Raw genomic sequence first — 22930 nt, forward strand, 5'->3', positions numbered from 1 at the left:
ATTTGTGACCCACTGAGCACCTCACTGCTTGCTGGATGTGCTGTGTCATATATGGTCCATGCTGTGGTATTACTTTTCAGAAGTCCCCAAATTTCCCTCTAAGGGATTGTAGTCCTATAGGGCAAGTACAGTGCAAGTGACATAAGAGATAAGTTGCAACATGGGTGCAGAGGAGGAAGAAATCTCGTTCACAAGGCAACAGGACAGGTTCCATGAAAGAAATGCCATGTGCAAAGATGATGAGTATAATTTCAATATGCGGAAATTGTAAGGGACTTTAGGATGGGGTTTATAGATAACATAAAGAACGTGAGTAAAGTAGCAGAAGAATAGAACATATTTCTCCAGAAGCCTAGCTATCAGAAGCAACCTAATACAGAGTGTCCTAAAAGGATTTTAATTGCTCCTTTTTATGATAATGCATATTGCCGTGGTTCATGTGATGGCGGGGCTTGTGGTCTGGGAACTGTTTGATAGCATCATGTTGACTGATGAATTCTTATAGGTCTTATGCAATGGCTTTGATCCTAATGTACTACCACAGTAATGTCACAGCCGTATTTCATGGTACATGCTAGCTGTGATTGTGCTTGGCCATTTGTCTGATACATAACAACCCTTTTGAAGCTCTGAATCATGATTATACATATACTTATTTACATACAGTTTATAATGAAAATAAAAAATTGATAGACTACATACAGAATATTTGGATCTGAATCAAATCTTTTAATTCATGTTATTTTGGAGTTAAGATTTCTATATTCTAGAAGTATCATTATTTTTGAACAGTTGGAGATAAAAAAAGTATTCCACTGTAAAAAAGCACAGGCTGAGTTGAAAAAGAAAACAACACAAGAAAAACCAGAAGGTTATCCTTTTGGACTGTATTAGAGAATATTTGTAGGGAAATACAGTAGGTATTTGGGTATCAGGATCAGATTAAATTTGCAATGAAAAATAAAACATAAAAAATTAACTTCAGAAAGGGAAGTTTATACAGAATATATAAGAAACAGCATGTATTATCTTTCAGCTATCTTTCCTCTGGGCTTGAATGTTTTCAAGACTAGCTTGTAGAATGAAATGAGTTTTACAAAGAATTTGAACAACTCAGCATTTTTAAGGATACAATTTGAGTTTAAGTGATCTGCTTTTCTCTTTTTTGGAGAGAGGGCGTGCGGGAGTAGGGGAGGGAGAGGGGGATGGATGGAGGGACTGAGGACCTGGTTTGTTACTATCTAATATGGAGCTTCCATTTTGGGCAGTTTCATGCCAATCCCCATCTCTCTTTCCAGCTCTCTGGCTTTGGGCAAGTTTCCTAAATTCCCTACAACTCTATTTCCTCATCTGCAAAATGGAGATAAAATGCCTGTGTGATAGGGTTGTTGTGACATATTATTACAAACGTAATAATGTACATAAAGTACGTAACTCTGTGTCCAGTATATATTACCCACTCACTCTAGGTATTTATCACATACCCTTTTTGAGCAAAACACTTTGATTTATACCTCTTACTTAATCCTCATAACAGTCCAGTGAATATTATTATGACTCTGAATTTACAGATAAAAATCTTGAAACTTAAGGGACTAAAGTGGTTTTTACAAGTTTAAACAAACCTAAGGGTAATAGCCAGGAGTTCAACTTAGATCTGACAGTTTCAAGCCTGCAAAAACACCATTGCATTAAATTCAGTCATTCCCTCCCCCTCTCTCTCTCCTCTCCTCTCCATTCCCTTTCCTTCTCTCTGTAGTTCTGATTTCTGCAAGTAGAGTCTTTTTTTAAAAATGTTCCTCATGATAACATGCAAATCATATGGAATGAAACAATATTTTCATTCCATTAAGTTGAAATAAATATGACATCATTATATCTCCAAGCACCATTAATTCCCTTCAAAAATATATCCCATTCTTTATTTTTTATACTCAAGTAATGCATATTAATTGTAGAGACATTAGGAAATATAAATAAAAAATAAATACTCAATATCCAAAGACAATCATAGGTAACGTTTTAGTGCGTGTCTTCAATTGATACCTATCCATATACTATTTTTCCCTCTTATAGCAGTATCATATTAGAGTTTGGTTTATAATGGGCTGTTTTTACTTCATGATCATTCAAAACTATCTTTCCAAATTGGTAAACGTATGTCTATGTAATCATGTCTATCAGCTACATAGCATTCCATCGTATAAAGGTACCTGTTTAAATAATCCTTGTTATTGGATACTTATTTTTTTTTCCGGTTTTCTACTTTTATAAGCTGTAGACTCTTGCGTATACATTTTTGTGCCATTGACCAATTATATCCTTAGGATAATTCCCTAGAAGTGGGACATATGGGTTGGTGTTTATACCCTTCTCTGGCTCTTAATGTATATTGCCAAATTCCTTCCCTTAAAGAAAGGATCAAATTATACTCCTAGCAATGTATGAGAATGCCCATTTTACACACCCACACTAATGGTTATCAGGCCTTTTAATCTTTGAGAACTCCATTAGGCAAAAAAATAATGTGACTTTATTGCTTTTCTTTGCATTCCAGTGTCTATCCATTCTATAATAATCACATTTCTAAGACTACTATCTAAACAAAATGTAAATTCATTAGGTCAAAGACAAAATCTCTATATACTTAAATATTTATATCTGACATCCTTCTAAAGTAGAATAAATCCCTAAAGAGGCATTTGAGACACTACTTGGCAGAAAACCATGGATTAACAGTATACAACCTTATTAAGAACATCCTTGAATTTTATTTTAAACCTCAAGCTCATTGTTCTCAGAGCTCATTTGCTAAAGTAATCTCCTCCTGAGAATGACGAACCTTCCCCTAGGAAGAATCTCAAATAAGAGGAAAGGAGAAGGTTATGGAAGCTAAGCCTTGGCATCACCTGACTTTTGTGACCAGGTGGGACTTCAGTCTCCTTCAGTCTTTGTCCCTCTGTGGTCAGTGCCAGAATGGCCAGGGGTATAATGCCGATGTCTCCTCAGGCCTCAGTGGGAAAAAGGGAAAACCATGCAAAATATGCTTGATAGGTTTGTTTTGGGGAATATTGAAAAGAATTGATAGTCTGACCCTTCATGAATGTGTGTCCCCATTCAAAAAAAGAAAAAAAAAACTTACTAAACAATACATAGCTACTGCTTTGTTTTAAACAAAATTCTTATATTGCCCCACAAAGAAAACACTGGAGTAGTATTGTCTTTCCATATACTCTGCATCAGTTTACTAAATGATTATTTATGCTGTGCAGTTGGGTTACACCATTTACACACACACACACACTCACACACATCTCACTAGGTGCCGAAAAATAATGGCCAGGTACCACTAAGAAGATAATGTCTTTAGGGTCCTTAAACAATTAACCTCAATTTGGAAACTGAGCAAGTCTAAGCTATGTTTTGCTAAACATGATTTTTCCACTTAATTTTACCCTTCCTCCGTATTATTTAAACCATCATGTAATTTCAAATTTCATACCAAAAATTAATTTATATTTGAATCAGCAGCACTTTATTTATTAAGAGGCACATATCGTTTAAATAGACTTCCTTAGAATAGGAAGTTTCATTTAGCTAAATCTAAGGAAACAAAGATAGTCAACTCTTTGTTTGATTATAGCCTGGGATCTCATATTATCCGAGCGCATTCCTTGACTAAACCAGGCACATTTAATGATTGGTCAAACCAGGTTCAAGAGAAAAGTACTGCTCTGTTATTAAAAGGAAACTTAATGATTGCATCTCCATTGGGAACATCATAAATTCCATAATAAAGTTTACTTTGTGCACTGACCACAGGGTACTTGATCTTGCCATTCCATGGTGCTTCTCACACTTCAAAGGTTGAAAGCACAGTGAAATTTCAGTCAGCCACCTTTGGTTCCATTTCCTGGGAATGAGATAGCTTAAGTCTGTGAATTACTCAAAAAGAATCAAAATGTGAGTGCAATGATAGATGTTGGTGTTTTGTTTTTTTTTTTCTCCAATGTATATAAAAAGGCACCTTTTCCAAATGCCCCCTGTTTGTGTTCAAAATGAGCTAGAGGAACTCTACAGCATATTCACTGTGAAGGAATCAAGAATTATAAAACACTTAGAATTTATGAAGGAGCAAAACATCACAAAACTGTGGAGTGATACCCCAGATTCACTGAATAATCTGAGAAAGGAATGGAAGGAATAATATGAGCTAACACTTATATGGTGCTTATTATGTGCTAGATACTGTTTTTAGTGCTTAATAGGTATTAATTCTTTCAACCCTCCAGACAGCCCTGTGAGGTATTTTATTTGTCCAAGAGATCAGTAAGATACAGAGAGGTTAAATACCTTGCCAAAGATCACAGAGCTGGTAAATGGCAGGACTGTAATATGCATTTTCTTCTGATTTAAGATGGTACGTCTAGATGGCCAGGCGAAAACCGAGCACTGCTGAGCAAGCCCCAAGGAAAAGTGCAGCCTCCACACGAAGTTTTATTATTGGCTTCTGAGGAAGTGGTAAGTTTGCAAATATCATCACACATTTAAATGCTTTAAGAACTAATGTGACAGCTTGACATTTGGGGAAGAAACTGTGCTGGTTTCTAAGGTCTGAGTCTACCACTAAATATCTGGGGAATCTGGGTTAAAACATGTCATTTTCTGGGGCTCAGTTTCTTCTGTGTAAAACAAAAGGGATGGATGATGTGCAAAAAGAGATTCTACAATTCTTTTATGAGACAGGCACTTAAGCACACTGTTGTGGTCTGGTGGGGAAATCTTTCTGTCTACAGAGACCTCACAGAGGACACAACGGTAGTGTTCTCTGCCATGAAGTGGATTCAGTGAAAGGACTTGATCGTATTCTGAGATACTTCACGGTCTTTGCCTTCTCTAAATTCTTCACCTATGAAACAGGTTAAAGCAGAAAGGATAGTGGCAATTGTAGGTTCAGGACATAGTGGAGCAAACCCTTCTTGTTTCTCTTGGGGATAAGCTTCAGTGATGGGGGGAGGGTATTGATACCAGCGACAGACACATATTCTTATCTGAAATTCAGATCAAATGATTCCACCCTTGAGAGCATTCCCTGACAATGGCCTTTCCAGCAGCATGAATCTGCCAACAGAGGCCAGTAGTTAATTTCAGTCAGCCGGCTTTGCTGGTATTGCTGCTCCCATTTTAGATTTACAAAGCCATTCTTGATGAAGACAATAAAAGCCCCCTTTTCCTCTTGTGCTGCGTTATGCTCTGACACTTTATCAAAGCACACAGACAGAGGGTTGTTCTTAACCATATATAAAATGGAGCAAGCTCACACATCATGCTTTGATATTGCACTGAGGAAACACCAAGGTTAAAAGGTAAATCTGTGGTGAAACAGTATTGATTAATTGCTGTAAGAAAGGTCAAGCTAATCTTTATCTTGCCTGAAAGACTAGTTCTACATGGCAGGTCTGTTGAAATGGTTCCTATGTAAAAAGATTAAAAAAAAAAACAAAAGGAAACCTAATGCAAAGACAATGGGGAAATCTCATCAATCACTCAGGAAGTTAAAGCACTAAAACAGGAACTGGAAGGTGGATGTTATTTAGATTTCTGTGTATTTTGAATAGGCTTTCTTGGAAATACCTTCACCAGTGAAGCAGTTGTAGGAGAAGTAAAGGCAGTGATGTAAAGCCCTAGCCCTGCCCCAAGAAGACCAGAAAAGGGGGCTTCATATTCCTCTTTCCAACAAGGCTGAAATCTGTTGAAGCAGAAGACCTAACTTGTCGGACCTTCAGGTCCTGCCCAGGTTAAAGACTGTTGCATAGTGTTTCTCACAAGAAGGCTTCCGTATCGTATCTCCAGGGTCTGGTGGGAAGAGGAAGAGGAGGAGGGAATTATCCCCTCCATACCTTGAGATGCACAGACAACTAAGAACAGCTTGCCCAACCCACTTCTGGCCCAAGAGAGAGAATGAGGTTTCAGAGGTAAAATTTAGGATTCGGAGAAAACAAAGAAACAAAGGAGGAAGGACTAGTGGCTGGGGGGAGAAAGAAAAATATAGGGACCACGAGGACAGTATGCCAATCCTGAATTACAGCTCTGTTGAATGAAAAGAAGGCCAGGGGATGGTAGTGGGAGGGGTTGGAAATGGGAATGAATGCTGGAAGTTTTGTCTCATTATGCTCAAATCTGAAAAGACCTTCAGTAAGTGTCTGAAGCTGAATAGGCTAGCCTATGGTGTAGTCTTAAGCAAACCCAGAAACCTCAGAGGCTCACTATGAGTTTATTTTTGGCCCTGGGTGATACTCCTGCCTCTTACAGCTATGGCATTTGGAACATGTAGCCTTACCACGGCAATGAGGAGATGCCTGAGATTTTTTTTCCAGTGTTATTGAAAAATAATTGACATACATCACTATATAAGTTTAAGGCATACAGCATGATGATTTGATTTACATATATTGTGAAATGATGACCACAATAGGTTCAGCTAACATCCATCTTCACATGAGATGTTTTGAAGGACAGATCTGGAAGTAGATTACATCATCTTTCTTATATCCTACTGTCCTGGATACAGTCACAAAACCTTCAGCTAACTGCAAGGGAGACTGGGAAATATGCCATAAAATGTTACTTGTCTAGGTTTACCTTAGAACACCAGGGATTTAGGTTTTTACAAAGAAAAGTTTCCAAAGACTGCATTGTTAAATATTGGAAGGAGCTACCATGGGATGTTTAGAGAACTGTATTGCTGTTCTGTCAGATACTCAAGGTAGGAGATCAGACTCATTTTTCTATAAGTTCTATTCTTTATACAATTTTATGCTTCTGTAACTATATAGGCTTTTTGTTTGCAAGGGAAAACATGAAAAGTAAGCTAGATATTTGGAATTATTTTCTTATCAAACTGATTTAATTATCCATGGCTACTTCCTACAAGTAGGGAAATTTTATGTTAAGAAAGCAGAGACACACACAAAAAAATGGAATCAGAAATTAAATGTGTTTTATTCACAGATTTATCCATTTTGTGGCTTAAGGCCAGCATTTTTAATAATAAACACTTAAAGACATAAATCATAATTTGGTACAAATCCATATGTAAAATATAAGATCTAACCTTAGCATCATAGTCACCGAATTCTGATAGTCTGTATGTGGCACATTTTGCATTTTTGTGTTATTTGCTTCAATATATGTTAATAGATGGTAATTATATGCTTTTCATTTGGACAGCCCTTATCCAAAAACGATTTAATATTCGCACATCTAATGGGTCACGCACAGCTATTGATCATTTGGATCAGAGTTCAGTTTGAACTGCTGCTGGTTAGATTAGAAATTGTAATCATGGTAAAAGATAAATTACAAGGTCTCTGAAGATCAGTTCTGTTTTCAGATTAGATGTACTTTTAGATATGAAACATCAAATAGGGGAGGTTAGAGAAGAGCTGTGATGGTGTCATTTTGTGGGTTTTCTAAGGAATATATCCAGAGATCCTTGCTACCCTTTCCCCCACTGTATCAGGAATGTGAAATTTATAGGGAATGACATTTTATTACAATAAAGATGGTGAAAAATTCATAAATTATTTGTGAATTAGGAAAGGATGCTTATTTATATTTTGTAAATATAAATTTTGGTATAATAAATCAAATGCTCTACAATTAAAGTTATGCAATTTTTAATATATAGAGATTTGGTTTGGATTAGAGGAATCTAAATGAAGATTAATTTAGATGAAGCAAACCTCTGGTGACTTCAATATTAAAAGGATTTTATCTTTGCTTTAAAAAATTATTTTTGTCTAATTATAAAAGAAATACATTCTCATTGTAGAAAATTTGGAAAATTCAGAAAACTCTATTCAAGAAAACAAAGAACATTCACATGCATAAACCCAAATGTGTTGCTATTAACATCTTGAAACATCTCATTTCAATCCTTTTCTTTGAAATTTTTTATGAAATATTTCAAACATACACAAATATAGAAAATGATATAACAAAGCCACACACACATCTACCACCTAGATTTAAATATGTTACCTTTTTGCTATATTTACTTCAGAATCTCTTACTGATAAATATATATATTATAGATATAGGTACAGATACTCCACTTCTTTCTCCTCCCTCCTTTTTCCAGACTTATTATTGTGACATTTCCGTTTTGTAATTTTGCTATTATCATCCATAAACAATATATAAAATTGTTTTTACATTTAAAAAGTATATGTCTTAGCAGCAGCAGCAGCATCATGGTGAACACTTATTAAGTACTTACTGCCTTTCAGGCACTGTCCTGAGGCATAGTACACGAACTAACTGTAGAAGGTGGGTGCTATTATTATCATCCTCATTTTATAAACAAGGGAACTGAGTTACAGAGAGGTTAATTAACTTGCTCAAGGTCATACCCCTACTCTTTTCTAACTTGCTTTTTTATGCAACACTGTGTTTTTAGATTTATCCATGTTGATACATATGACTCTAATTCATTTATTGTAACTGCTGTATAGTATTCTATTATATGAATGTCACAGTTGATTCCCCTACTGAGAGAACTTTGAAAATCCTTTATGTATCCCTTATGCGTATCTGTGAGAGTTTCTTTAGGGGAGTTACATAGAAGTTAAATTACTAGGTTATAAATAATGTACTTTTTAGATTCTATATAATTATAGAAAAATTTATATATTGATCTTATAGCCATCTCATTGCTTTGCTAAACTTTGTTATTAATTCTAGTTATTTGTGTTTTTTCTATGCTGACAGTTATATTTTCTGTGAATAGTGACAGTTTTTTCCTTCTGTTTCAGTTTTACATATTTTCATCTCTTTCCTTCTCCCTCCCTCCCTCCCTCCCTCCCCTCCCCTCCCCCTCCCTCCCTCCCTCCCTTCCTTCCTTCCTTCCTTCCTTCCTTCCTTCCTCTCTGTCTCTGTCTCTCTTTTCTTTCTTCTCTTACTAGGCCAAGGCACCTAGTTCAATGTGGAGGAGGGGTGGTGACAGAGATAATAGTTGTCTGTTTCCTAATTGTAAAGAGAATGCCTTATTAAGTGTGTGTTTGTTGCTGGTTTGCAGTAAGTACTCCTTAGGTTGAGGAAGCTTCCTCTATTTTTAGCTTGTTAAGAGATCGGTTAGATTTTATTGAATGCTTCTCTGTGCCTTTTGAGAGGATTATATGGTTTTTCTCTTTTAATCTCTTAAAGTGGAAATTATATTAGTACAATTTCTAAATTTTAATAATCTATATATTACTAGAACAGTATTTAATCATGATATATTACTTGTCATGACATTGTTGATACTGTTTTCTAACATTACATTTAGGGTTTTTACATCTGTATTAAAAATGAGATTTGTCTATGATTTTCCTTTTATGAATTTATCTTATACGTTGTTGATGTCAAGGTTTTTATCTTTATAAAATGAGTTGGAACTTTGTTATTTTTAAAAAATTTCTTCGGAACAGTGTGCGTAGTGTTAAAATTATATGTCCCTTGAAGTTGTGGTAGAACTTGCCTATAAAACTGTTAGGGTAAGGTTTGGGGGGAGATAATAGTGGAGATTTTTAATTACTGATTCTATTTGTTAAATGGTTATAAAGTTATTAAGTTTTTCTATTTATTATTGCGTTCACCATGGTAAGTTATATAGTTTTCTAGTTAATTTGCTATTTTGTCTGAGTTTTCCAATTTATTGGCAGGAAATTTTTCATAGCATCCCCTTTTTTATTTGAAAAAGCTTTACCATCCTTTTCCTCCCTTCTTATTCCTAACGTTGATATGTCTTTTTTCTTTTATTCTTAATTAATTTTGCCCAAGGATTGTCTGTTTTCTTATTCTTAGATATGGCAATCCTCTAAGAACCTCTTTGTAGGATTAAAAAACCTCTTTAGATAAGGTGAACAGAGGCTTGACTTAAGCCTCCAAAAGAGTCATAGCTGCTGTCCATTCACATTACTGAGGAAGTTCACAAACCCAGAGCCCTTAGAGTGAAGGAGGGGCTTCATACTACAAACATCTCAGGGTGGCAGATCTCCCAGTCCACATACCCTCTGCAGTGTGACCTCTCCCATTGAGGGGACACTCCCCCATCAAGAAACGGAGTTTATTTCTTGGTTCCCTTGAACCTGGGTGGGCTCTGTGAATGCTTTAACCAATAGAATATGCTAGAAGTGTCCTTGTGCCAGTTCTAGGTGTACCTTTTAACTGGCCTAGCAGCTTCTTTCTGGCTTCTTGGAAGCTAGTGAAGGGGTAAGAAATGTGACTATCCTAAGACCACCATGCTATGAAAACTAAGAAACAGAAAGAGAGAGGAAGACCAAGGAGTACCAAGGTGCTAGGCCTGTGAATGAAAAGCCATCGTGGATGTCCAACCCAGTCAAGCTTTTAGATGACTCCAGCCCTAGCTCTATCTGACTACAAAGCATGGGAGACTCTAAGCAAGAACTACCCATTGGAGCCCATTCAATTATAGAAATGTGAGCAATAATAATTATGTGTTCTTTTAAACTTCTTAATTTAGGGGTTGTTTGTTACACAGCCATAGATACCTGGAATAAGTATCAATTGTGAGAATCTTCTCTCTCAGCCTTCCATCAAAAAAATCTCCCATCTTTAACGGATAAATATGCATATGATAAATAGAGATACACAAATCGTTAAGAGATTATTGTATATCAGCTCCGAGGTAATACTATTCTCCAAAGGACCCAGAATGCCACTGTGGTACCCTTCTCAAAGTTGACCATGTGGACATTGGGTGATAAATGGAGTGTCCACCTCACAGTGGGCCCAGTGAGTCTGAAATTATCCCATATATATTTTCTGAGTTTCTTTTGTATCAGAAGTCAATGTGTATTGTTTAAAGCTGATAAATCAACTAATAGATGTAAATATATTATCTAGTGCTATAAAAGTGTCTTATTTAAAGGTGTAAAGAATGTAATAACTAAGATCAAAGGGAAAAGAGGGCAGCTGCAAGGAAATAGAATGATAGGAATTTCTTCATCATTTACAACAGGAAGTAAATAATAATTAAAGAAATAGAAGATTAAGCTAGTTACATGTTGTTAGATTAAGAATAAGAGCTAATATTCACATAGTGCTTACCTGGCTCTGTTATAACTGCCTTGTGAAAATTAACCCGTTTAATCTTTACAACAATCCTTTGATGTAGGTATTATTACTTGTCCTCATTTTATAGATGAGGAAACAGTCAGAGAAAGGTTAATTAGCCCAAAGTCACATAGAAAGGATACAAATAGTTGTAATGGTAGCCACTACAAGAAGCCAAAACAGACTACAAATCTCAAATCATGTTGTTGGTTTCCGGGTGCAATAATTCTGGCAGTCAGACAGTTTCGTCTGGAGACTCTTGAGTCTGCATAGTCTCCAGCCTTACTCTTCCTTTCCTGATAATTTGAAGCCAACATCCCAGATGTAATGCACAGATTACTGTTCGTTTCTTATGGGAGAGGGCATGTGTCTCTCTCTGCATTTTCATACTGCTCCATGTTGTAGGATGGAGAATTCGTTAGGGTTGAAGAGCGGGAGTCCTGATGTCCATTTTGGAAGAGGAGACTGGAGAAATAACTCCTTTGGTGTGTGGGGCAGCAAAATAAAGCAATGGTGATATCAAACTATGTTGAATTTGTAGCCACACATTCATCACCGCCCTGTGGGGAATTTTTCTCTTTCCTTCTAGAGTTTAAAAAAACTTTATAGTTATAGTGAAGTAAATTCTTTGATCCCTGTCCCTGACATTAAAACAGTAAAAAATAATATGCTCAGGTGCTAATCCATGAGTTGATCTTTTAAATGTCTCTCTAATTGAAGTAAGAAGGATATTAACCCTGGGAAAAGTGTCATGGGCAGCAAAACATTCTTGGCTTTGCAGCTCACAGGATGAGTTGTACCAATCATAGCTTTTTTTTTTCTCAATATTGTTTAATGTAATGGAAGCCAAAGGAACCTACCAACTCAGTGTGCGTTTTCAACACATTAACTCAGCCAGTAGAAGTAATTTCAAGTTCATTTCTGCATGGATCATTTACAGTGTTAATTTGTGAGTTTGAACGGTGGCTGCTTTTTTTCCCTTTTTTTGCATAACAGGTGTTGGTCACAAAGTGAGTTAATTAATTTTGCCAATTAATTGTTGCTATACTTCTCTTTCTCTTTTTTTTTTCCTAAAGCAATGGCTGTTTTTTGTCATCACTTTTTTGGACTAGATCAGGTGCTCCTCTGTGGTTTTTTAAACACCTCTGTGCACACAGCTACTTTGGCAAGTCAGGAATCAAACTGACAGCCCGTTGGAAAGGCATATCTTGTCAAAAGTCTAAAGAGACACAGAGTGACAGTTCCCAGGCTCAAGTGCAAGGCCTGCCTCTCAGTCTTCTTTGGCTGGCTAGGAGCTTGGCTGATGCAGGGCTCCAGTGCCAGATAGCAGAGGGCCTGAAGTAACAAAAACAAGGCCCAGCGAGGTAATTGGGACTGACAGCACATTTACTTATCCCACAGGCATCTCTGCAAGCTGAAGCCACATTTAATACAGCCTATGAGAGTCTGAGCACACACACACTTTTTGTTCTCTCCCTGCTACTTTCATTATTCTTATTTTGTATTTTTGGCATAGGTTTCTTAATTCACTCTTTCTCTAAATTATCTAATGTAATCTGAAGAGTGGTATAGAAATTTTTTTCCCTCTTGTGTTATAACTCATCATGAACCATCAAGGCAGGAAGCACACCTAGAAATCCAAATTCAGTTAGATCTTAAGAAGTGAAAGTCCTACTGTGTATCTTTGGGGATCATTCACAATCCATGTTTTCAGCTGCTGTTATTGGTGTACCTGCTGCTAAATGAGAAGGACAGACTTGAAACTTTGGTTCAGGTTCTTCAAACTTTGGAGTTAACTGGGGACTTATAATCTACTCAAAGGTGAAGATATCAGATCTCAAAAATAAAGGGTAAGAATGATCTTTCAGAGGGAGTGGTCTGGATAAAGAACAGTGCTATTTATACCAGTAGTAGCGAGTAGGTCACACAGGATTGACTCTCCATATACTCCCCCCAAACCCTTCTCTGTGGAGGTAGTTTAGAATTCAGTAAATTTCCAGAAAGACAGATGTATTAGTCCATTCTGGCTGCTATAACAAAATACCACAGGCTGGGTAACTTATAAACAACAGAAATTTATTTCTTACTTTTCTGGTGGCTGAGAAGTCCAAGATCAAGGCTTTGGCAGATTCGGTGTCTGGTGAGAGCCTGCTTCTTTAGACAGCTGCCTTTTTAATGTAACCTCACATGGGAGAGAGGGGAAGGATCTCTCTGGGGTTTCTTTTATAAGGATACTAATTTCATCCATTAAGGCTCTGCCTAATACCTAATACCATCACTTTGTGGGTTAGGATTTCAGCATATGAATTATGGGGTGATGTAAACATTCAGTCCATTGCAACAGGTTTCCTGGATCACCCAGATTTGTTTTGGTAAGTTAAGGCTTATTTTTACCCATCAAAATATATGATGAGTCAGAATCCAGGACTGGGTCTTAAACAGAAATATGGAGCCCCAGGAATTTTGGAATCTGATTTAAAAGGAGAGTAGCCTAGAGTAGTGGGAATCACAGATTCCTAGTTCTGTTGAGGACAAAATTAATGCCAGAGAAAATAAGCTATCTGCCACAAACATGGCTGCTGACCTTTAGAATGGTGAAGGAAGGTTTGGGGAATCTACTTGGCATTTAGATGCCTATGCCAAAAGAGGGCCATCTAGACTTTTCCTTGCCTGAATCTGGAACTCTTGTAGCAATTTATTCAACAGCCATTTCCTTTACTTCTTCCTTGCCACAGTAAGTTTATTTGGTTTAGTAACCAGATGGCTGTGGCCAGTAGGAGAGTCTGAGCCCTTTCCAGTTCTCAGGGAGTGAATCTTGATGGTGATTAGCTTCAGAATGAGACGTGCAATGTAATTCTGGCCACTGAGGATACTTCAGTTGATAGCGCTTGAGAGAAAGATTTTTTTGATCCTTAGAATAGATGCAAAAGAAAGTTCAGTTGCTTATTGTCTCTGGTTGAAGCTGGGTGAGGAGGTGACACTGGATCTTCTGAATCTATCCTATAATTATGAGAGGAGCTAGCCAAAGGACCAGGTAGCATGTTGAAGATGGCATAGGGCACAAACAGAAAGAAGCCGTTACCTTGAGGATTTCACTGAAGAGCCAAATAACCAGCTCCTTAACCGCTCTGCCTCCCAGCCTATTGTGACAGCAGACAAAAAAATTTTTGACTTTTACTGGGATTTTCTTTATCTTTTGATCAAAACTGATACAGTATCATTGTAGATAAATTTTATGTTCCATTGTTAGAATCAAATCAGAAACCTATACATGTAATCACTGGTCTGTTGTCTTGCTAATTAATCCTCTGGATGCTGGTCTAGAGTTATTCACTCATTTATGGATTCATTTAGTAAATGGTTATTGAGCCTTTGCCCTGGACCAAGCACTGGGGATGAAGCCACGGACCAAATCAGTATTGTTCCTACTTTCATGGAATTTATAATAGAGCAGGAAGTAGAGATGCTGAACGTGTATAGTTAGAACAAAATTGTAGATTCAATGATGCCTTTACCTGAAGATCAGCATCTACCTTTGCAGGATGTATGTATGCTTAGTCACATCTGGAGGCCATGACAACCTGGTCTCCCTGTGATCAAACTGCAGTGGTTACGGGGCTTCACAGTTAGAGCTGTGGGATTATAAGGGGAGAATGGCCAGCAGGCACTCTGTGCTGTACACTTTTTCCTAGACATTTTAGTAAGTCACATCATGTTCCATCTTTGCCCTTTAGATTGGTTCATTGGTAGTAAAAAATGAAAATTAAAATATATTAATATGAGCATATAAATGTAGTTCCCAGTAAATAGTATGTAAGTACAGGAATATTTACCTCTCATTATTCCTATTTAGTATTTGGGAGAGATGGTGAGCCAGATTTTAAGGAGGTGGTATCCTTCACTAAGTCAGACTTTTCTTTCTGAGATTTTCCCACTCGTGGCCTTTTCTTCCATTCTGCAAATATTTATTTTTCACTTTGCCCTGGGGATGCAGTGAATAAACGAATGAATAAACATTGGTTTCATTTCATCCTTGAAGAGCTTTGTTGTAAGTTAAGAGTACAGGCTTGGGAGACAAACAGCAGGTCTTGAATACTGGCTGTGCCGCTTATTAATTGTGAGGGCTTGAGTAAGTTGCAAGATCTGTTTGACTTCAGACCCTTTGTATACAAAATTGTCAATAATTATAGTACCCATCACATAGGCGTTTGCGGGGATTAAATGAGATAATGCAGGTAAATCATCTGGTTGAGTGTCTGACACAGGGTATTGTTCAGTAAATCATAACCACACTCAGAGATTAGGCATATGCATAAGCAACTCTAACACAAGCTAGAAAACAGTAAGGCCATAAGAGCTAGAGGGAAAATGCTGCATGAACTCAGAGGAAGGAGTCTCTGGGAAGAGGAAAGGGAGCCACTTCAAGGAGGAGGTGCCATTTGACCTGGGTTATCTCAGTGCTGCCGTAAAATTTGGCCTGAAATTTCCCTCTCTGTTTTAATTAACCTTCAGTTAGAGCGCACTCTAGCTTTTCCAGGGGCAGACTCCATCCCAGTGAGGGCCGGATAACTTTCCTTTCTTCTCTGATAGTATGACTGACTCCAAGCAGTTACTCCCTGAAAGCAGGAGCAGAGACAGGAATAAGACAGGGCAGTCCATTCCCACTGCTAGAAAAATATCACTTATTTGTCTCAGAGATTGCTCTACCGATAGTGCCAGAACGAAATCCTGTGATTTCAAAGAGCTGTATGACATTAAACAGATATTTTTGTTTTCCTGACCTTAATTCACTGATATTTAAGAAGAGACAGTTGGACTACACAACCTACAGAGGAGATCCAGTGGTGAGGGCTGAATTGGGTACGGTTCATAATGTACTCAGCACAGTGCTTTGAATAGAGGGGACACTCAAAGGCATCATTTAAATATTTATAATCATAGATCCTATAAGTCTTACTTACTAGTTTGCTGTTGCTGCTATAACAAATTACCATAAACTTAGGCCTTAAAGAACTCAAATTTAATATCCTGCATTTCTGAAGATCAGAAGTCCAACGTGGGTCTCACCAGGCTTTAATCACTGTGTTGACAGGCTGCTGTGTTCCTTTCTGGAGATTCTAGAGGTGGATCTGTTTTCTGTTCATTCAAGTTATTGGCAGGATTCAGTCCCTTGTGGTTGTGGGAGTGAAATCCCCTTGTCCTGTTGGCTGTCAGTTGAGGGCTGTTCTCAGCTTTCAGAGGCCACCCATATTCCTTGGCTCTTGGCTCCCTTTCTGTGTCTTCAAAGCCAGCAGTGGTGGGTTGAGTCCTTCCCCTGCTTGGAATCTCTCTTCCTTCTGTCTCATCTTCAACTCAGCCTAGAAAATTTCTCTGTTTGTGAGTACTGATGAGATTAGATTGGAACCACCCAGATAATCCAGGATATTCTCTCTATCTCAAGGTGTGTACCCTTAATGATACTTACAAGGTCCCTTGGTCACAAAGGTAGCATTCACAGGTTTTGAGTGATTAGGGAGTGGATTTCTTTGTGGGAGGGCCATTATTCTGGCTCCCACACTTATCTTTCACATTCAGGAAAATACATTATAATCAGACCTTTTAATTTTTTATCTTAGAGTTCTCATTCTCTGTTTCATTTTCTATCCCCAACTCATCCAACATTTCAACAGATCTGTTTCCATGCAACAATCTTGAGAGCCACTCCTTTTTACATGCATGAATACTTTCTTTATTGTAACTTTTTTTCTCCTCTCCCTTCAAACCAATGATTTTCACACTTACCCGATCTGTTATTACAACCATCATTCTCATATCTGTTATGTTTAGCTTTTGTCCCTACTTTTCTATCAATTGACTTTGTTACCATCCAAATTGTCTCTCTTTTCATCAGTGTATGGCTTCTGCATCTTGGGTTCTTAAAGACAATGATTACTTTAAGGCTTTAGAGAAGTGGGTTGAAAGGAAGAAGAGAAATGCAATAATTTGGGAAAATTTCTCTTTTCCAGCAATATATTTTATTACTGAAGTTTTCATTTTAATTTTTATTAGATTTTTAATTATAAAATTAATACCTGGGACTTCCCTGGTGGTGCAGTGGTTAAGAATCCGCCTGCCAATGCAGGGACACAGGTTTGAGCCCTGGTCCGGGAAGATCCCACGTGCCACGGAGCAACTAAGCCCGCGTGCCACAACTACTGAAGCCCACACACTCTCAGAGCCTGTGCTCCTCAACAAGAGAAGCCACCGCAATCAGAAGCCTGCGCACCGCAACGAAGAGTAGCCCCCGCTCGCTGCAACTAGAGGAAGCCCACGTGCAGCAACGAAGACCCAACACAGCCAAAAATAAATTAAAAAATTTAAAAAAGTAAAATTAATACCTATTCATTCTAACAGTTGATGCAATATTAAACGTATAATAAAATAGGTAATAACTAGTCCTTGACCCCGGTAATCCCATGCCTGGTTAATGAAAGTTAACAGTTTGTGTATCCCATGTATCTTTTCATCCCTTTCTCTATGCTTATATAACATATACAAATAAATAGAATCTTTTCATTTTCATTTGCTGTAATGGGTTGAATTGTATCCCTTCAAAATCCATATGTTGAAGTCCTAACCCATAGTACCTCAGAATGTGACCTTATTTGGAAATAGAGTCATTGCAGATGTAATTAGTTAAGATGAGGTTGTTAGAGAGGGCCCTAATCCAATATGTCTGGTGTCCTTATCAAAAGGGGAAATTTGAACACAGAAACATGCATACAGGGAGAATGCCATGTGAAGGTCAAGGCAGAGGGTAGGGTGATGCTTCTATAAGCCAAGGAACACCAAAGATTGCCAGGAAAGAACCAGAAGCTAGGGAAGAGGCCTAGAACAGATTTTCTCTCACACAGTTCACAGAAGGAACCAACCCTGCCAATGCCTTGGTCTTGGACTTCCAGTCTCCAGAGCAATCAGACAATACATTTCTGTTGTTTAAGCTACTCTGTTTGTGATACCTGGTTACAGCAGCCCTAGCAAACTAATACATCTGCTTTATGAATGTGGGATCATATTTTACAAGTAATTTTGTGATGTGCTTTGTTCACTTAACAACACATCATGTACATCTCTTTAGGTGGCATATTTTAAAGCAAGGGTATTTTCATGCTCTGGACAGGAATGTCGAATGGGCCTGGAGCTGCTCAAGGCTCCTTTTCTCAATCAGAATTGGATCTGGTAAGCAGTATAAGTCATGGAATAGTTTCATTTGTGGGAAGTGGACGAACCTGGGTGCTGGCATAGCAGGCGGGGACTCAGAGTAGCCCCTTACAATCTAACTCCTGCAGTCCCCTCATGCACCAGCACAGAACTGGACTCAAAAAGGAAAAAAAAATTTCCCTCATACTCGTTGTGCATATGTGATACCACAACATAAGCACTGGCTGAACAGATAGGTCCCTGTTAAATTTTTAGGGAAAACAATATCAAACAAATAACGAAACACATGTGAAGACTTCAGTAGCTTTGATACTCTAGGAATTCCTCTGACTTTTTGCTGCTTCAAGTAAAACCAACCCACCATGCTGAGAATGCAGGACTCCAATGGTGAAGATGCAGTAGTCTCTTTAGCTGAGGGATTCTTAACCTGGGGGAATTAAAACCTCATGTAAGTAAGTGGCTGAGGAATTTATCCTTATGAATGTTTTTAAGATGGATGCGGGTGTGCAGGGAGTGGAATGAGGATGGTTTGGATTCCCAGGGGGAAACGGTAATGTCTATAGCCAGTTTCTACTAACCATAATTTCCATGGTGTCTAAATAATGCTCAAATTTTGAGTGAATTCTAGGCCACAGCAAATAGAACACTGCTCTCAGGGCATTTTGTATGCCTTCTAGGGCCAGCCTTCCAGAAATTTTAAAAGTGTGTATGGCAAGTAGCATGCCAGGAATTCCCTACATATTCATGCCATTCTTGGAGTGATTTATCCATGAAATGAAGCAGCAATGGAAAGCTAGGCAGATATTGCTTCCTTTTAAGGTCACTGGTTCATAGCAAAGCACACTGTGTATGGAGATTGAAATAGGAGGGTTTATTTAGGGAGAAGACATTATGCTTATTTTGCTAATCTATCAGGTAATATTTCGTTTTGCCTAAAAATGGTAGGAATTTTGTCCTACTGAGTTGTCAGCAAAATATGAGAATATCTAAGAATATTCTCACCTTGAGTTATATCTCTTAAGTTGATGTTTGTTTATTTTGACATTTCTGTTTACATTTCAGCTTTAAATTTATTTTATCTTTCAGACTTTTCTAAATCCCAAGTATAGCTTTAGGCCATAATAATCACTTCATTAACAGAATGATCTCATTACTGGTCAATGTTTTGTTTAAGATATTAAAGGATATCTTTTAAATAGTAGCATACAGCTCCTGTGATAATACATACTTGGCCACATGAGCAGAATAAAATGAAATTAGATGATTATACTTAATTAAATCAAGCTATAGGCCCAAACCAAACAAACAAAAAGTGATAACTTTATTTCTCTATTTTAATTTCCTTGGGGTCTTGTATGTGGGAGATAATTTATTATATGGGGCCTTCAGACTGATGCTTGTGGCTTCTGAACCATAGATCTGGTTTCCTACAGGGAAAGGGAGAAGGGTGATTACCTTATAAGGAGAATAGAGCCAAGGGGCTAAGAGAACATAGGTGCATCTATGCCTGAGCCAAACTAAATCTTTTTCAGCCTGAAGATTTTCAAAATCTGGGTTTATGTTGATTTTCTTCCGTATATCATCAACCTATAATGATGGGAAAACAAAAGGTACATAATAATTTGTGCAGTGGTAGTCCTTATTTGTCTCCAAAATTATATAACTGTATAATTTTTACTTCTTAGCTCACTTAGCCTATGGAGATATTATTTCACGAACAGTGCTAAGAAAATTTAAGAGAAATTTTGGCATAAGGACAATTACAAGGAACCAGTTCAACTATTTTGCATGGTGCTTAGAATTCGAGAGTGGCACATGAGCCACAAATGCAACTTTGGGTTGATTAAAAATTTGCCAAACCCTAAAAGAAAAGAAAATTCTTTCCATAGATAACTATAGATATGAAGGCATGTATATGAATGCAGTGGTGTGAAGGAAACTTTTAAGGAAAGGAATTCTATTTTGCCTTAGAAGATAATGAGAGAACCCAGTGTTATAAATCTGTAGTCAGAAAATTTGAGACTGTCACATTATTCATCTTTCCATTTCCCAGAATATTTTATTCCCTTCACTTACTCCTTAAAAGTAGAATGAGGACGAAATAGGGGCAAGTGCCAAGGAAGAGAGTTACTTGGATTTCATCTTTTCCAAGATTACTTATAATATTCTCTGCTTTCTGCTTTATACTAAAATAATTAATTTTTAAAAATAATATTTGGGAGAATGTAACATCCTAGTAAATAATAGCTTTCTCTTCCTAATCCATGAATATTAGTTAATATAAGCTAATGGCTATACAATATATATAAAATATAAAATAGAAGTTTATTTTTCTTTTGTTTCATAGTCTGGTATGGTTCAACGTGGGGCTCTGCTCCATGTGGTCACTCAGGAAACCAGACTCATTCCCTTGTGTGGCTCCACTATCTTCTAGGACCTTGTTGTCCTCTGCATTCAGCTACACATGTGGGGAAAGTGAGAGAATGTGGAGAAAGCATATCCACTCTCAACTGCATTGCCCCAGAGGTGATGCATGTCACTTCTACCCACATTTCATTGTCTGGAATCAGTCCAGTGATGCTGTCTGACTATCTGACTACAGAGGGGCTGGGAAATATAGTCTGGTGGTGGAGCCAGAAGAAGAAGAAGAAGAGAACTCTCTGCCACAATATGCAATAATTTTCAAATAAATATAAGGAAATAAGATAGGTTTGATGCTAAAAGCAGTATAAAACATATTAATATTTACATTTGTACAGTGCTTATTATCATGCATACCAAGTTTCTTTGTGCCATAGATTCATTCATTTATTTACGCAACAAATGTTTATTGAGTGCCTACTATGTGCCACTTTGCTAGACACTCTAGTATGGTGGTGAGCCAGATAGCCATAATTCCTGAATTTATCAAGTTATCAGTTTAGTGGTAGAGACATATATGCTAATTAATGTTTCATTTCAAAATATCCAGAGGCAATTTTGCAGTACTTCTGGGTAGTACAATGCCACATAAAGAATGTTTATTGTTTCCCTTCAAGTCTGTCTTCATCATGTCTCATAATAATTTCTTAGTTACTTAATTAATATGCCTTTATCTGTCAGGTATAATAATTTTCAGAGTATCTAGTGAATCCTAGTATCTATTCCCTAGAGATGGTTAGTGGAAATGGAGGGCTGTCTTTATTCAGAGTTGGGTTTGAGCCAATTCTATCATTTTATAACCCTTGATAAGTGTTTTTAAATGAAAATCCTTTTATTCCATTCCTTTTATACTTTTACCATGAAGATATTTTTAAAAAGTTCCTATTTTGCAACTTGGGCCTCTCATCCAACAGAACTACCTCGAGAGGTGAGTAACTTGAATTGCTGGAACAGCCTGGTAGAAGTTCTGGCGGAGAGGTGGTGAGAACAGAGTCTGTCTGGGAATGGGCTGACTAGCCTCTCACCGCAGGACAGGCTCTCAGAAACCTCACGTTGCTGACTCTGCCCCGGACACAACCAGCCACAACCCCCTTAGGTAAGATCTTCTCAAGGAATGCCCAAGCATGAGAAGGGATTCAGTGCATTTTTTCACAGCCTTTGATTATACTACATTTCACTGATTACACTATCAGAACAGGGAAGGCTATATTAGGCCAGTTAGAAACACAAGTTCGGGAATGTCCTAGTGGTTCAAGTATCTGGTGCCTTTTATTTTTGGAGGCACACAGATACGAAAAGGCATCCTTATGTAACTGTGCCATATGAGAAAGATTGCAGTTTCTCACAGACCCTTCCTGAATGTGTCCTGGCTCTCCAGGGCTGAGAGGGTTGGGGATGGCAGTGGGGGCAGCTGTAATCTTGAGTTCAAGATTAATTGAAGAGCCACTGGTCTCATTTGAGGCTACTTGATCTCCCTGGAGGCCCCAGTGGCCTGGGGGCGAAATTGAAATCTATGGAGATTGCTAGAGAATGTTCTCTCCAGGACCAAAAAATAATCTAAATTTACAGTAATTCTTTCAGAAGAAAAATAATCCCAAGGGCCTTTGATCCTTCCCTGTGTACAATTGTAACCCCCATGAAATTTAAAAAAATCTTGACTATTAAGAATTCAGTGACCCCAGACTTTGCTGAGGTTCACAGCTGACACTGAGTTCAAGCAAAATAACCAAACCTTAGAAAAAAGAAGGCACAAATGACCTCAGCATGGAGCTGACCCCCTTTTTCCAGAAAAGAAGCCAGAAATGATTGAAACTCTAGTCTAACTATTAACATTTCATTATGAGCTTTCCTCTCTGACATATGGGAAGTATCATTTATGAGTAGATGCCAATCCATAAGGAATGAAACAGACTGTCTGTGGAATATTAAAGGGATAAGACTATGTCTGGTATTAATTGACATATTTTTGAGATACATCTCAGCTCCAGAGAAATAATTTCTTTCTGTAGCTTCTAGAGTTGCAGCTCACTTTTATTATGTTATGGGTATATGGGTATACACACACACACACACACACACACACACACACTACAATTTATTTAAGTTATGGAAATGGAAAATTCAGTATTTGGGTGTTTGAAAGATGCTTCCGGTGGAAAAGTTAAATTTCTTAGATATTTCTTAGGTATTT

The 22930-nt window shown here is 37.6% G+C and overlaps 1 long non-coding RNA gene across 1 annotated transcript in view; it reads left to right on the top strand.

Moving 5' to 3' along the window:
* Positions 1 to 22930, top strand: part of LOC132368486 (uncharacterized) — a 301292-nt gene that overhangs the window by 77441 nt on the left and 200921 nt on the right. The window contains exon 3 of the long non-coding RNA XR_009504099.1: positions 4418 to 4521. This is a non-coding gene — a long non-coding RNA (uncharacterized LOC132368486). The remainder of the gene's footprint in view (positions 1 to 4417; positions 4522 to 22930) is intronic.

The sequence above is a fragment of the Balaenoptera ricei genome, chromosome 7 (assembly GCF_028023285.1).
Source record: "Balaenoptera ricei isolate mBalRic1 chromosome 7, mBalRic1.hap2, whole genome shotgun sequence".
Lineage (NCBI taxonomy): Eukaryota > Metazoa > Chordata > Mammalia > Artiodactyla > Balaenopteridae > Balaenoptera > Balaenoptera ricei.